Here is a 13,320-nt window from a genome sequence, read left to right as displayed (position 1 = left end):
AAGTAGCTCATGGTATATGGTCATATTATGAAACAACAATCGGAATGATTTTTCATTTAATTATTTCATTTAAGCAGCACAGATAAAAATGCAAATCTTATTTTATCATGGCTCAAAGTTGGCTAATAAACCCAAATTAAACAATAAAGGAAAGTACCAATAGCTTTCCTCTATTAAATCTAGGTACTTGCAATTATTTTCAGATACTGTTTTCCCAACAAACATGAAAGATGTGGAGCGCAATCTCTTCAGCAGGTTTCACTCAGAAGAAAGCCTACGGGGGATCTTATTCCTTAAGTGTAGCAACAGCGCAACTTCTTCCCTACTTATTAAACTAGGATTACAGTATCAGGACACATCCACACCACCTTCAAACCCCAGTATGAGGCTTTCTGTTAGCACTTGCCCTTGCCTGTACCTTAAGTTCAGTTCAGGGGTGGCTTAGGTATCTGTTACCCAAGTCACCTTTTCTTATTATGGTTGAGTTGCTTCAGGCAGATAATATGGGACATATTATGTAAATGGAGGGATAGCTTGCCATGATGTCTTTTGCATTAGCAATCTGGTGACGTCTATTGGCTGTGTTGTGATTGCCTGGACTTTATCCCTTTCTTCTGATTCCTGACTACTGTGCCTATGCTGTGCACCTAGAAAAACAACGAACATAATTGGTGGTTGATTTCTGAACCCCAGCTGACTTCAGCCACTTTGCCCAAGGCCATCACTAATTGGCACCTTGATTTCTTTTAAAAAAATATAATTCCTTCTGAATGTAGCACCAATTGCAGGACCCACAAGGTTAACTGCTCATTAAAAATATTAGTTAAAAAAAAAAGGGGTGGGGGTGGGGGAGAAACTACAATGATCCAGGCTTTTAGTTTAAACAAAGATTCTCATTGTATTAAAAAATATTTTTATTATTTCATGGCTGTAGCTGTAGCATTCTGCTGATTTAAAGATTTGTTTCTTTTCTTTTGGGGATTGTAAATGTTGTTAGAAATAACATCCCAAAAGCAGTGGAAGATGCAGTGGATACTGGTGACAATTAAGGGCTAAAATGCATGGCAGATAACGAAAGGCATGGAATAAAATGTAATTTTTTAAAAAATAAAATGCTAATATAAATATTAAATTGTATTAACTTCACAGAAAACTGAATGTAAGGAGAAAAATCAAATCTACATGTGTGTCTGTCTCTCTCTATCATCTAACAGATATACAAACACATAAACTCCATTATCTGTAGACCAAGTGAGGTGTCCACCTTTCTTACATTTTTACAAAACCAAAAGAAAGCAGTAAACATTTTATTTACTCCTCTGTTGCAGTGATATACTTTACCTGCTGCACATTTCTATGGGTGTTTTTCAATAGGAAAAAAAAAAAGCAAACAGAAATAGAACCACCTGCTCACAGTGAATAATTTTTAGAGAACAAGAGCAGTTTAAAAGGTACATTTCACACTAGCTTTGAGATTAGTGTCAAAGTGTTGCTCGTTTGCGCTACTATTTATAGGCTAAAGTATAAATACCCCCATGTGAGCATATTCCATTAATAAATAAGAACTAGGATTTTTTTTTTTTCACAAGGAATAGGAATATGAAGCAACGTGCTACAAATAAGTCTGGAAAGTCACGTTTTATTCACCTGATTTGTTTTCAGGTCCTGTTCCTTTTCTCCCCCCAGATTCAATATAAAATGCTAATGTTGACCTTTATAGTTCATGATGCCCTGGCTAAGTTATTCAAAAGATTACTTTCTTCCACATGAACCTGTTTGTATCTTAAGCTCTTTGTCTGCTCCCCGCAAATTAGGTGACACAAGGATGTAGAGCTCTCTCCAAAGGGCTGCCCTGTACCTTCCTTATGGCCCTTCTGTTCCTTGATGAATAGTGATTTACCCAGGTCATCACATTAAAACCCGAGCCAACCCTGAGTTTTCTGTTTTCTACTTTTATTTTGTAATAGGAAGAAACTCCAGGAAGAAGATTGGTTTTAATCAGAAACAGATTAAGTGAACTGCCTCAGGTAATTGCTGGGTGGTGCGGAAGAGCCACACTTTCTATATTTGTAAATTTCACTTGTCATCTTTTAGATTAGGCTGAAGGGAAAGACTGGCTCTTAACAATCACCAATAAATTTGGGCTGGTCCAAATAATTTCTTTCCATGGCGCAGTGGGAGGAAAATACTCCTTTGAATTTGATGGAAAGGTATAGTTTTCTCTGCATTCTAATTTTTGCTCTCCCAATCTGCAAATGCCTGAGCTCTGGAGTCCTTAGAGTATTTTGTGCTCTGAATTTTCTTTATTATTGTTTTTCCATTTTTAGGTGTCACAGTATTTTCATTGTTATTGTTGCTTTCTTCCAGTAATTGAATAACACAAGTATCCTGTTTTTTTCCTTTATTCACAAGTCATTATTTCTAAGCCTCCAATGGCCTATTTCCGATGTTGCAATTCCATTTGTTACTTCTGCTGTCGCAAATGTCTCCTTAATGTCATGAGCAATGCATAAAATAAAAAATTTCAAAGCTTACTCCAAGTTTCTTTTCTCGATCAAAGATAAAATGGCAAGTTCCCCAAATGTTAACAAAAGCAAAACAAAGGTAATAGTATAATAATAGCAACAAAAAACTTATATAAATAAAATCATGCCAGCTGATTTGTTTGTTTGTTTTGTTTGTTTTATTAGATTTATATACCGCCCTACTCCCGAAGGACTCAGGGCGGTGAACAGGCACAGAATAAAATACATAGATACAAAAGTTAAAAGACATAATTAAAACCAGATTAAATAATTTAGCCCGAGACAATTAAAAAATCCCAATAATTTAAAACAGATTAAAATTTCGATTTAAAAGAATTTTAAAACGGGAGAAAATTAGGCCAGGCCGGCTTGCTGGAATAGGAGGGTCTTAAGAGCACGGTGGAAAGTGTGTAGATCTGGGATCCTCCGTATCTCTGGGGGGAGCTCGTTCCAGATAGTGGGTGCCCCCACAGAGAAGGCCCTCCTCCTGGGGGCCGCCAGTCGACATTGTTTAGCTGACGGCACTCGGAGGAGCCCCTCTCTATGAGAGCGTACTGGCCGGTGGGAGGCTGCTTGTGGTAGTAGGCGGTGCCGTAAATAACCAGGTCCTAAGCCATGGAGTGCTCTAAAGGTGGTAACCAAAACCTTGAAGCGCACTCGGAAGACCACCGGGAGCCAGTGCAGCTTGCGCAGGAGAGGTGTCACACGGGAGCGCCATGTTGCTCCCATAACCACCCGCGCGGCCGCACTCTGCGCCAGTTGGAGCCTCCGAGTGCTCCTCAAGGGGAGCCCCATGTAGAAAGCGTTGCAGTAGTCCAGGCGGGAAGTGACGAGGCCATGAGTGACTGTGTGTAGGGAGTCCCGATCCGGAAAGGGATGCAACTGGTGAATCAGGTGAACCTGATGAAAAATCCTCCCGGTCACAGCCGTCAAGTGTTCTTCTAAAGACAGCTGTGAATCCAGGAGGACACCCAAGTTGCGAGCCCTCTCCGTGGGGGCCAGCGATTCGCCCCCAATAGTCAGCGATGGTGTCAACTGACTATATCGGGATGTCAGAAACCACAGCCACTTGGTCTTGGATGGGTTGAGCCTGAGCCTGTTCCTCCCCATCCAGATCCGCACGGCCTCCAGATACCGGGACATCACTTCAAGGGCATAGTTGGGGTGGTCCAGGGTGGAGATGTACAGCTGGCTGTCATCAGCATACTGGTGGTACTTCACCCCGAAACCACGGATGATCTTGCCCAGCGGCTTTACATAAATGTTGAACAAAAGGGGCGAGAGGATCGACCCTTGTGGCACCACACATATGAGGGGCCTCGGGGTCGACTTCTGCCCCCCTGCCAACACAGACTGCAACCGGTCAGAGAGAAAGGAGGAGAACCACTGTAATACAGTGCCTCCGACCCCTAACTCTTCCAACCGGTGCAGCATGATACCATGGTCGATGATATCAAAAGCCGCTGAGAGGTCTAATAGGACCAGGACAGAGGAGCAACCCCTGTCCCGAGCCCTCCAGAGATTATCCACCAACGCGACCAATGCCGTTTCCGTGCTGTACCCAGGCCTGAAGCCCGACTGGAACGGATCCAGATACGTCGTTTCATCCAGGTACTGGGGGAGCTGTCGCGCAACCACACTCTCAACAACCTTCGCAACAAAATGGAGGTTGGAGACCGGATGATAATTAGCCAACACTGCCGGGTCCAGGGAAGGCTTCTTGAGGAGAGGACTCACCACCGCCTCTTTCAAGGCGGCGAGGAAATCACTCTCACACAACGAAGCATTTATAATCCCCTGGAGCCAGCCTAGCGTCACCTCCCGGGAAGCCAGCACTAACCAGGAGGGGCACGGGTCCAAAAAACATGTGGTCACGTTCAGTCCACCCAGAATCCTGTCCATGTCGTCAGGGGTCACAGGATCAAACTCATCCCAGATAACATTCTCAAGACCTGCCTCAGTTAACCGCCCTAGAACTACCCAGTCAGAGTCCAGATCTTCCCAAATCTGAGTGATTTTGTCATACAAAATCCTTGGCTCTACCCTCCCAGGGGTCCTACCGCGCTTCCTGGTGGAGCAGGGAGCAGGTCACCCTAAACAGAGCAGCAGGGTGATTATCTGATGACGCAATAAGAGCAGCAAAATATGTACATTTTGCTGCTTTTATTGCCACTAGGTAATTCTTAATATGAGATTTTACCAGTGTCCGGTCGGATTCAGAAAGACTGGCCCTCCAACTACTCTCTAGGTGTCTTTTCCAGCGCTTCATCTCCCTCAGCTCCTCAGTGAACCAAGGAGCTAGGTGAGATCAGTGCCAGGTCAGAGGCCGCAAAGGCACGACCCAATCCAGAGCTCCAGCAGCTGCCCTATCCCAGGCGGCCACTAGGTCCCTAGTCGAGGCATGTGCCAGAGCCTCAGGAAATGGCCCAAGCTCCATCTGGAATCTATCAGGTTCTATCAGGCGCCTGGGGTGGAACCATCTTACCGGCTCTGCCTCCCTGCGACGGGGTATAGCGGTTCGAAGGTCAAGGTGAAGAAAAGAGTGATCCAACCATGACAAGGGCTCGATGACTATATCCCCTATCTCAAGATGACTCAACCACTGTCCAGAGACAAAAATCAGGTCCAGCGTGTTTCTCCCTTTGTGGGTAGGACCATGAATTAACTGGGTCAAGTCCATAGCTGTCTTGGAAGCCATGAACTCCTGAGCCACCTCCGACGTCTCACCCACAGATGGCAAGTTGAAATCCCCCATGACCATAAGTCTGGGGGTATCAACTGCCACCGCGGCGATAATGTCGAGGAGCTCGGACAGGGCTGCTGCCACGTGGCAGGGAGCCAGGTACGTGATCAGCAAGCCCATCTGAACCCCATGACCCCACTTCACAAGGAGAGACTCACAGCCGCCCGTCTGAGGGACAGTGGCCTCCCTCGGTCTCAGACTTCCTTTAATAATAACCGCTACTCCCCTGCCCCTCCCCTGTGACCTCGGCTGATGGAATGCAAAGAAACCTGGCAGGCACATTTCCACGAGGGCAACCCCCGTCCTGGCCCAACCAGGTCTCCGTAATACCTGCCAGGTTCGCTCCCCCCTCACCAATTAAGTCACAGATGAGGGGGGCTTTATTTACTATGGACCTGGCATTGCACAGCATCAGCCAGAGGGCTGGGCCCTGAGGATCTGTGCAACCTGGGGAATGGGTGGAGCCTTGGGGGCCGGAGCACACCACCGCTCGTAAACAGTGGGTGTGCACTCCCCTAACTCGATATGGCCCCCTGCTCCTGCCATATCTACCCCTCCCACTCATGGTAGTGATGTTCAAAGCACTATCCGGACAAACTCTGACTCCCCCCTTGACCCCGGGATCCCCACCTCCCACGCCGTGCTTTCTTGCCAGGCCCGCCCCTCCCCTTAGTGGGCTATCCCCCATGCCCACAACCCGCATTCTAATCAAACCCTCCCCATCCCTAGAATCCCTCAAAAATTTAACTAAAAATTTGAATAAAAGACCCCTCAACCTCCTAGTTTTCACATGCCACCTCTCCGGGTCCCAAAACCCATCCTTGAGGTAGGCCTTCAATAGGGAGGAGGGCCACATCTGCGAGAGGGGGGAATCTCGCAGCACAAGCAGGTCCAATGTCGTATACATCTCCAGGTGTAACGATGAAGGCACAGAGCGTAAACAGAGGTCTCACAAAAGATGTAATATACAGGTATAGTTCAATGAGGCGCACTGGTACTTCCACTGTCCTCTCATGACAGCGGGAAGGGTCCTGACAGATACAATTCAATAGGAGTAACATCCAACTCGCCCTCACATGACGAGCGGCCGACAAATGACCTTAGATCGAAATGGAGTATTCCTCCCAGTGGTACAGTCAAGATGTAATAAAGTCCCCCTCAGATATTGCCTCATTGACTAACCACAGTCGGAGAGTCAAAAGCTATCAGTCTATCAGTCGGCCAATCAGTCCAGGGAGAGAGATGGAAATAGTCTCTGGCATAGTCGTATACTCGCAGATCATATTCGAGTAATAGTTCCGATAGACGAGAAAAGAGGGAAAGGGAAGGTGGGGGAAAGGAGAGGAGAACCCCTTCAATTTCAGGGCAGCTGGTAAGCCCATTTCATAACATATGCAGTGCCCGGGAAGGGGGGAGAGGAGGGAGGGATAGATATCAATGCGACGGAGGGATGCCCCTCCGTCGCCCCCAACCCTATTTCCTCAGGCTTTTTGGGAAGCATAATTGTTTCCAGACCCCAGCCTCCCTTAAATACCATGAGAGGTCTCCAGGTCTTCTGCAACATTAAAGGTCTTCCGTGAGGGGTCACACATCTCCATCAGGCAACTGCCTGTGCCCCTCTCCTTTTCCTCCACAGCAGCCCCCTTCATGCCGGTATTTGGCCAACTGAAGATTCAGTTGAGACTGAAGATTTCTTGTCCTGTTGGGCAGTAGTATAAAAAACAGCATAAATAGTCTGCTTGCTTTATAAAAAACACAGTACATCATATTAATAAAAGAATCCTGCTACAGAAATATGTATCTGTACACGCTAAAGGTGTGTTTATTTGTCATACTTGCACTGCATCCTGCATGGATTGTTGAATGAAGGACTAATGCTGTTGAATATGAGAATGTTAGCCACAGGGCTGGATTGGGGCAGCCTTGTCTTCTAAATTTTTCATGTACACTCTATGATTAGGTTTAGAATGTTAGGTTTATTGGGAGAAAGTGAAGTTTTTGTGTAGCAGGGAACATGTAACTGCAGATGTATTGGAGAAGAGCATCTTTTCATTTGGGGAAGTGGAAAAGAACTTCATAGAGCAACTCCCTATGAGAAACGTATGATAAATTGTTTGAAAGATTGGGGACAATCCCATTCGAGCATCATCCAAACACTTTAGGTCAGGGGTGTCAAACTCAAGGCCCGGGGTCCGGATCTGGCCCATGGGGTGCTTAGAACTGGCCCGCAGGGCTGCCCTGGAAACAGTGAAGGGCCACGTGTGGCTCTCCTGAGGTCCGTTTTCATTGCCAGAGGGTTGCAGGAGGCTGTCCCAGCTGTAAACGGAGCTTGAGTGCCTGTTTATACTGGCAGAGCGCTCAGGCCACCACAGGCGTATCTGACATGAGTGACGTCAAGCTGGCTACACCCACCCTGCCCCCCCGAGGTCAAACCCAACCCTGATGTGGGCCTCAATGAAATCGAGCTTGACACCTCTACTTTAGGTTGTCAATGCCCAGAGTCTGTATGCTAACTGGGAATTCTGGGAAATGTAGATACCACATCTTGATCAGCAAAGTTGCATGAATTAAGAAAAATAATGAGAATAATCTTTTTGTTCTGAATGACATTTATTGCATTATTCTCAACATTGGAGTCTTAAATTTACATCTGTTTTAAAACAAAAAAATAAAATAAAATAAATAAAGCCGAGCCTATTAAGAAACATAATTTAACCTTGGTATATCTGGCCCTTTCTATGAAAACATAAACTGTTAAATTTAGGCAGTAAAAAAAATATGTATGAGTGTCCAAAATCCCCATTTTATGTAAGATTTAACTTAAGCAGTTCACGAAAACTTAGAGAAAAGCACATTCAAGTAATCACAACTTTTATCTTTTACATTTTAATGACGGAGAAGTCAAAGATTCATTGTATCCAGTTACACTGTGGATTCATTGTTATTCAGTTATACTCTGCACCAGGGGTGAAATCCAGCAGGTTCTGACAGGTTCTGGAGAATTGGTAGCGGAAATTTTGAGTAGTTCGGAGAACCGGCAAATGCCACATCTGGCTGGCCCCAGAGTGGGGTGGGAATGGAGATGTTGCAATATCCTTCCCCCAGGAGTGGGGAGGGAATGGGGAGTTTGCAGTATCCTTCCCCTGCCATGCCCACCAAGCCACACCATGCCCACCAAGCCACGCCCACAGAACCAGTAGTAAAAAAATTTGGATTTCACCACTGCTCTGCACGTTTTAATGCAGAAAGCCCCAGATTCAGAGCTAGGGCTGAGAAAAGATCCTATATGAAACCTTGAAGACCTGCTATTGGTATACATAATGCTGAGCTAAATAAGAAAGTTATTTTAATTATAACTTCCTACATTAATCTGAACAAAGATAACATTCAGTCTAATTTGCCAAGTTACACTCATCCATAGGTTAAGGCTACAGTTTTAAGTATACCAAACTGAAAGTTAGATTACAGTATTTAATATGAATTTAATTGTTTTCCAACATTCCTTGTTTGTCTGGTTAGGTTTTGGCTATTAAATGATTCAGAAAGAAACAGGTATTAGGTCAGTCTTCAGTATTAGGGGCTTCCTTTGAGCTATCACACATAAAACTATTATGAAGATTGTTACTCGTACTAATCTAAATATTTCCACATGGAATTACAGTATGAATCTTTCAGAGGACAAAATTTACCTCTTTTGATTTGTGATCATATATCAAAATTATGTTCAGTTGAGGACTGAAGATAACATTGAAAGAATCCATATGGTTTAAGGACTTTAAGGAGAGGTTAAATCAAGGATGCAATTGCATACTACACAATATAGGCTCTCCTCCCCCCCAACCAACCCCCCCCCAGTATATTCTAGACTATCTGTTTTCCGATCAGATAATCTGCTAATTCAATCTTTGGCCTTTCCCATGTACTGGAACAGAATTTTATGAACAAATGGGGAAATTTAAAACAGGTCTTTATTCACCCTCATTAATCAAGAGGTTTGCAGCTATTTCCTATGCTGCTGCAGGGGGCTATTGCAGCATTAGATCTTAAATCAACCAATTCAACTTGCAACATGTTTCCACAGCTGCAGCAAAATAGCAAAAATGTTATAATAATATTCTGTCTTTGGTAGTCTACAGCAACAGAGTCTTAATAGGCACACAGAGCTCATAGATTCCAATGCAGAGAACATTCATAACCATATATTGGAGTTAAGTTGTTTCCATTGAAGAATTCTGAAGATGGCAATCTGCATAATCTCTGTATATGGGAAGGGGATGTTAGCAATTAGTTAGGAACATCAAATGTTACACATCTTCAGAGAAGCACATACATCCTGTTTACTTTTGTCATGGAACATCTGTCAAAACGTCAATATAACATTTATGGAAAAAGTGTTTGAATAATACATTAATTCCGGGGACTGCTTTATTAGAACAACTCTGGCACTTCCATACCAAATCAACTATGTTCAACTTATGATAATGATTAACACCATTCTCACAATTTGAGTTGTTATTTTAATGCTGCTAAATTTTGAAAGAGACATATTTAAAATGGAGTTCTTCTACAGTGGAATCTGGCTGTCCATGATGGCTTTGGAGAAATTCTGTTAATTTGTGTGATAGCTTTACGCAGAAGATTAACCTGAGACTTCTAAATAGACAGCCAATCAAATGGCTTTTCCCTTAAAAGAAAACACAAAAAGAACTGAAATCCTATACAGAAAAAATACACAGTTTGACACCCAGCAAGACGCTTTAATTTATATCAGTCTAAAATGTTGCCATTAAAAAGGTTTATGAAGACTCTCTCAATTAAATGACAGTATCTTTCATTTAATCTATCCATTCCAGTGATCACCCTAAAGATGAGCAGAACTAGCTTCTTGTTAATGCAAATATTTCTTAACTTCAATAAAGAAATGAATATATATATATATATATATATATATATATATATATATATATATATATATATGAAACATGCTATAATTAAACATACTATAATTAAATAGAGTGGTCTGAATGCTGCAATAGCCCCTGAGGTTATTGAAGAGATGTAGCACTTTGATTTTTTTAAATTTTTCTTTTTCTTTTTTGAAATATAACAAAATGCTTTATTTATTTATTTATTTATTTATTTATTTATTTATTTATTTATTTATTTATTTATTTATTTTCGCCCCCCCCCCAAGCGGTGTTCTTTTTTTATACAAAGTCAGCTTATTGCCCCCACAATCCGGGTCCTCATTTTACCTACCTCGAAAGGATGGAAGGCTGAGTCAACCTTGAGCCGGTGAGATTTGATCTGCTGATCTGCTGAACTAGCAGTCAGCTGAAGTAGCTGCAGTACTGCACTCTAACCACTGCGCCACCTCGGCTCTTTTAATAAAATTTATATAAAAAAAGAAAGAGATGTAGCACTTGGACAGAAACCAAAAATTCAACTTTATAAGGAATTAAAAACTAAAATGGAAATTAAGTTTATCTATTTAACTTGTGGAATAAAGAATTGGAATGTTTAACATTAGTAAATCAAAGACTTCAAATATGCTCATCTCTGTTTTTTGGCTGAGGGAGAATGCATTATCCAAAGACATTTTCCATGGTCATGTGACCAGCGTGGCTATATGCTAAAGACACATGGAATGTTGTTACCTTCCCACTGAAATGATTCCCATTAATCTACTCACATTTGCATGCTTTTGAATTGCTAGGTGGGTGGAGCTGGGGGAGGGATGGAAACTTCCCCAGTTCCACAGGTCTCAACCCTGAGTTGCCAGCTTTCCAGTTGACAAGCTCAGGGTCTTTAATCGCTGAGCCACAAGTATCTTTTTTTCAGTATACAAGCACTATTTTTTGGTGCTGTAAGTTGTATTTAATATTCAATATTTTGTTTAAAAAAAAGTTCAGCTCTGCAAATTATTTTGCAAATAGCATGCTTTTGAAAGAAAGAGCCTAATTTTCCTGGCTAGAGCACCATAGTCTTCCTAGTACTGATTCTATACAAATTCTGTAATAGAATGTTTTCCATAATGAGCCAGAGTCAATACAGCAATTATCCCTGGGAAGACTTCCTGTTGCTTCCATATGAATGAATGACATACATGTGGTGGTGGATTTCAAGTTCTTTTTGAAATAAAAGTTGCATTCTGTATGATCACAGTCTAAACTGCTGGAGATAATTAAATTTTAATTCTTGGCTTAGGTTCACTTGGATGGTCCTCTTATGGAGCTCAGAAACCAGTGGATATTTGGATTTTTGTTATGTAGACATGGTAAAGCACAGGTTAATTCCAGTTATAAATAACCTGCTTTCCAAGCAGAACAAAGGATAATATTCTGAAATGAAATACTTTTATGTTAAGGAATCTACCTTAACCAAGTTTGCTACCTTTTGGTCTTGAATATACATTTAATAGCATATGTGTTTTTAATATTTTTCTAATTTATGCACACGTCTTTCTGACTGATTGAAAACTTTGATGTTTTATTTAAAATGTATGTAAAAATTTCTTTCTCAAATTACTTAATCTGGAGCTAGCTAAATGGGTTTGCTAGAAGTCAGAGCTCGTGCATGCTATTTACAGATAGAGAGAATGGTATTATATATTGCTGGTATATAATATATAATATAACATTTAGCTAACAAAGACAATAATAGTTAAGTGTACTGATAGAAGAGAATGTATGTAGTTTAGGATTGAATTATGAAGCCCTTGGTGGTATCTGAGCTTTTTTAAAAATACAGACTTCCATTTTCCAGCCAGGTAACATCTTCAGTGCTCAATCCACTATGTACTGAAGATGTTACCTAGCTGGGTAATGAAATGTCTACATAAAAACAGCCAAGCTCAGAGAGCACCCAGGATCCTATATTTGTTAACTGTTATAGTTGCCTATATGGTGTTAAATATTATTTTTGATTATATTTGTTATGTTATAATGATTTTGAATATATATTTGGGAGGACTGCATGTAAAGAAGGAAGGAAGCCTTCATAGTGAAATTGATATTCACTTGAGTGAAGGCAATACCATCAGATTTCTTCTGTTGATGCTTTAACCTAGAAGGAGAGTTTCCTTTTCTAGTGTAAGAAAGGATGGTTTGTTTGACAGAGGCCATTAAATGTGGTATCTGTTGTAGAGAATAATGATGAGAGAGCCAATTATTGTGGGATTTTTTGTGTGCAATGTGGGCATGTGCTTCCTGGGAACTAAGCTAAGGCCACCAAATTAATTTTAACCAAGACATCATTTTCCCCTTATTCCTTAGAAAAATGCTTTGAAGGAGAAAGAAAATGAAACATGCAACCTTTGTTCTAATAGCAAGGATAGAAACCTGTTCCCTTGTGTTTTATTCATGTCACCTTACGCAATAATATCTAAGGGACCCTCTTGTTCCCTTTCCTATCCTTAATCCTCCACTTTAAAAGTGGGCTGCAAAACTATCTGGTTCCCCCTGTCTCATGGCATTTCTACATTTCCAAAGGCCCTTCAAAGGCCCCCTAGAACCGTGATGGCGAACCTATGGCACACATGCCCAAAGTGGCACATAAAGGCTTGTCACCCGGCATAGGCAGCCTTGCCTGTTTGTCTTCCGGGTTTCTGGTGTGCATGCACATGTGACAGTCAACTATCCTTCATGCGTGCGGCAGTGCCAAAAACCGGTGTGTGCATGTGCACTGGCTAGCTGACTGTCGGGTGTGCATGTGTGCCGGAACACGGAAGTTCAGCTTTTCTGGAGTACGATCCCTTCTTGCGCGTGTGGCAGTGCTGAAAACTGATGTGTGCGTGTGCACTGGACATCTGATTGTTGGGCACACATGCATGCCTCCGGGGGTGGGTGAGGAAGGCCCATTTTTCGCTCTCCCCAGGCTCCAGACCCTTTCTAGGATCCTGAGGAGGGCGAAAACAGCCTTCCCACCCACCAGAGGCCCTCCCGAGGCCAGAAATGGCCCATTTGAAGTTGGCAAATGGGCTGTTTCTGGCCTCTGGGGTGTATGGGGGTGGAGGTCATTTTCTCCCTCTGCAGGCTCCTAGAAAGCCTCTGG

The 13,320-nt window shown here is 42.5% G+C and overlaps 1 pseudogene; it reads right to left on the bottom strand.

Moving 5' to 3' along the window:
* Window positions 1–5,110: 5,110 nt before the first annotated feature.
* On the bottom strand, window positions 5,111–5,971 carry LOC148114890 (uncharacterized; annotated as a pseudogene).
* Between the last annotated feature and the right edge of the window lie 7,349 nt (window positions 5,972–13,320).

This window comes from Pantherophis guttatus, chromosome 3, assembly GCF_059756535.1.
Source record: "Pantherophis guttatus breed Tessera chromosome 3, ASM5975653v1, whole genome shotgun sequence".
NCBI lineage: Eukaryota > Metazoa > Chordata > Lepidosauria > Squamata > Colubridae > Pantherophis > Pantherophis guttatus.
Note: the sequence above shows the minus strand (reverse complement) of the source record. Positions and strands in the feature narration are given on the sequence as shown.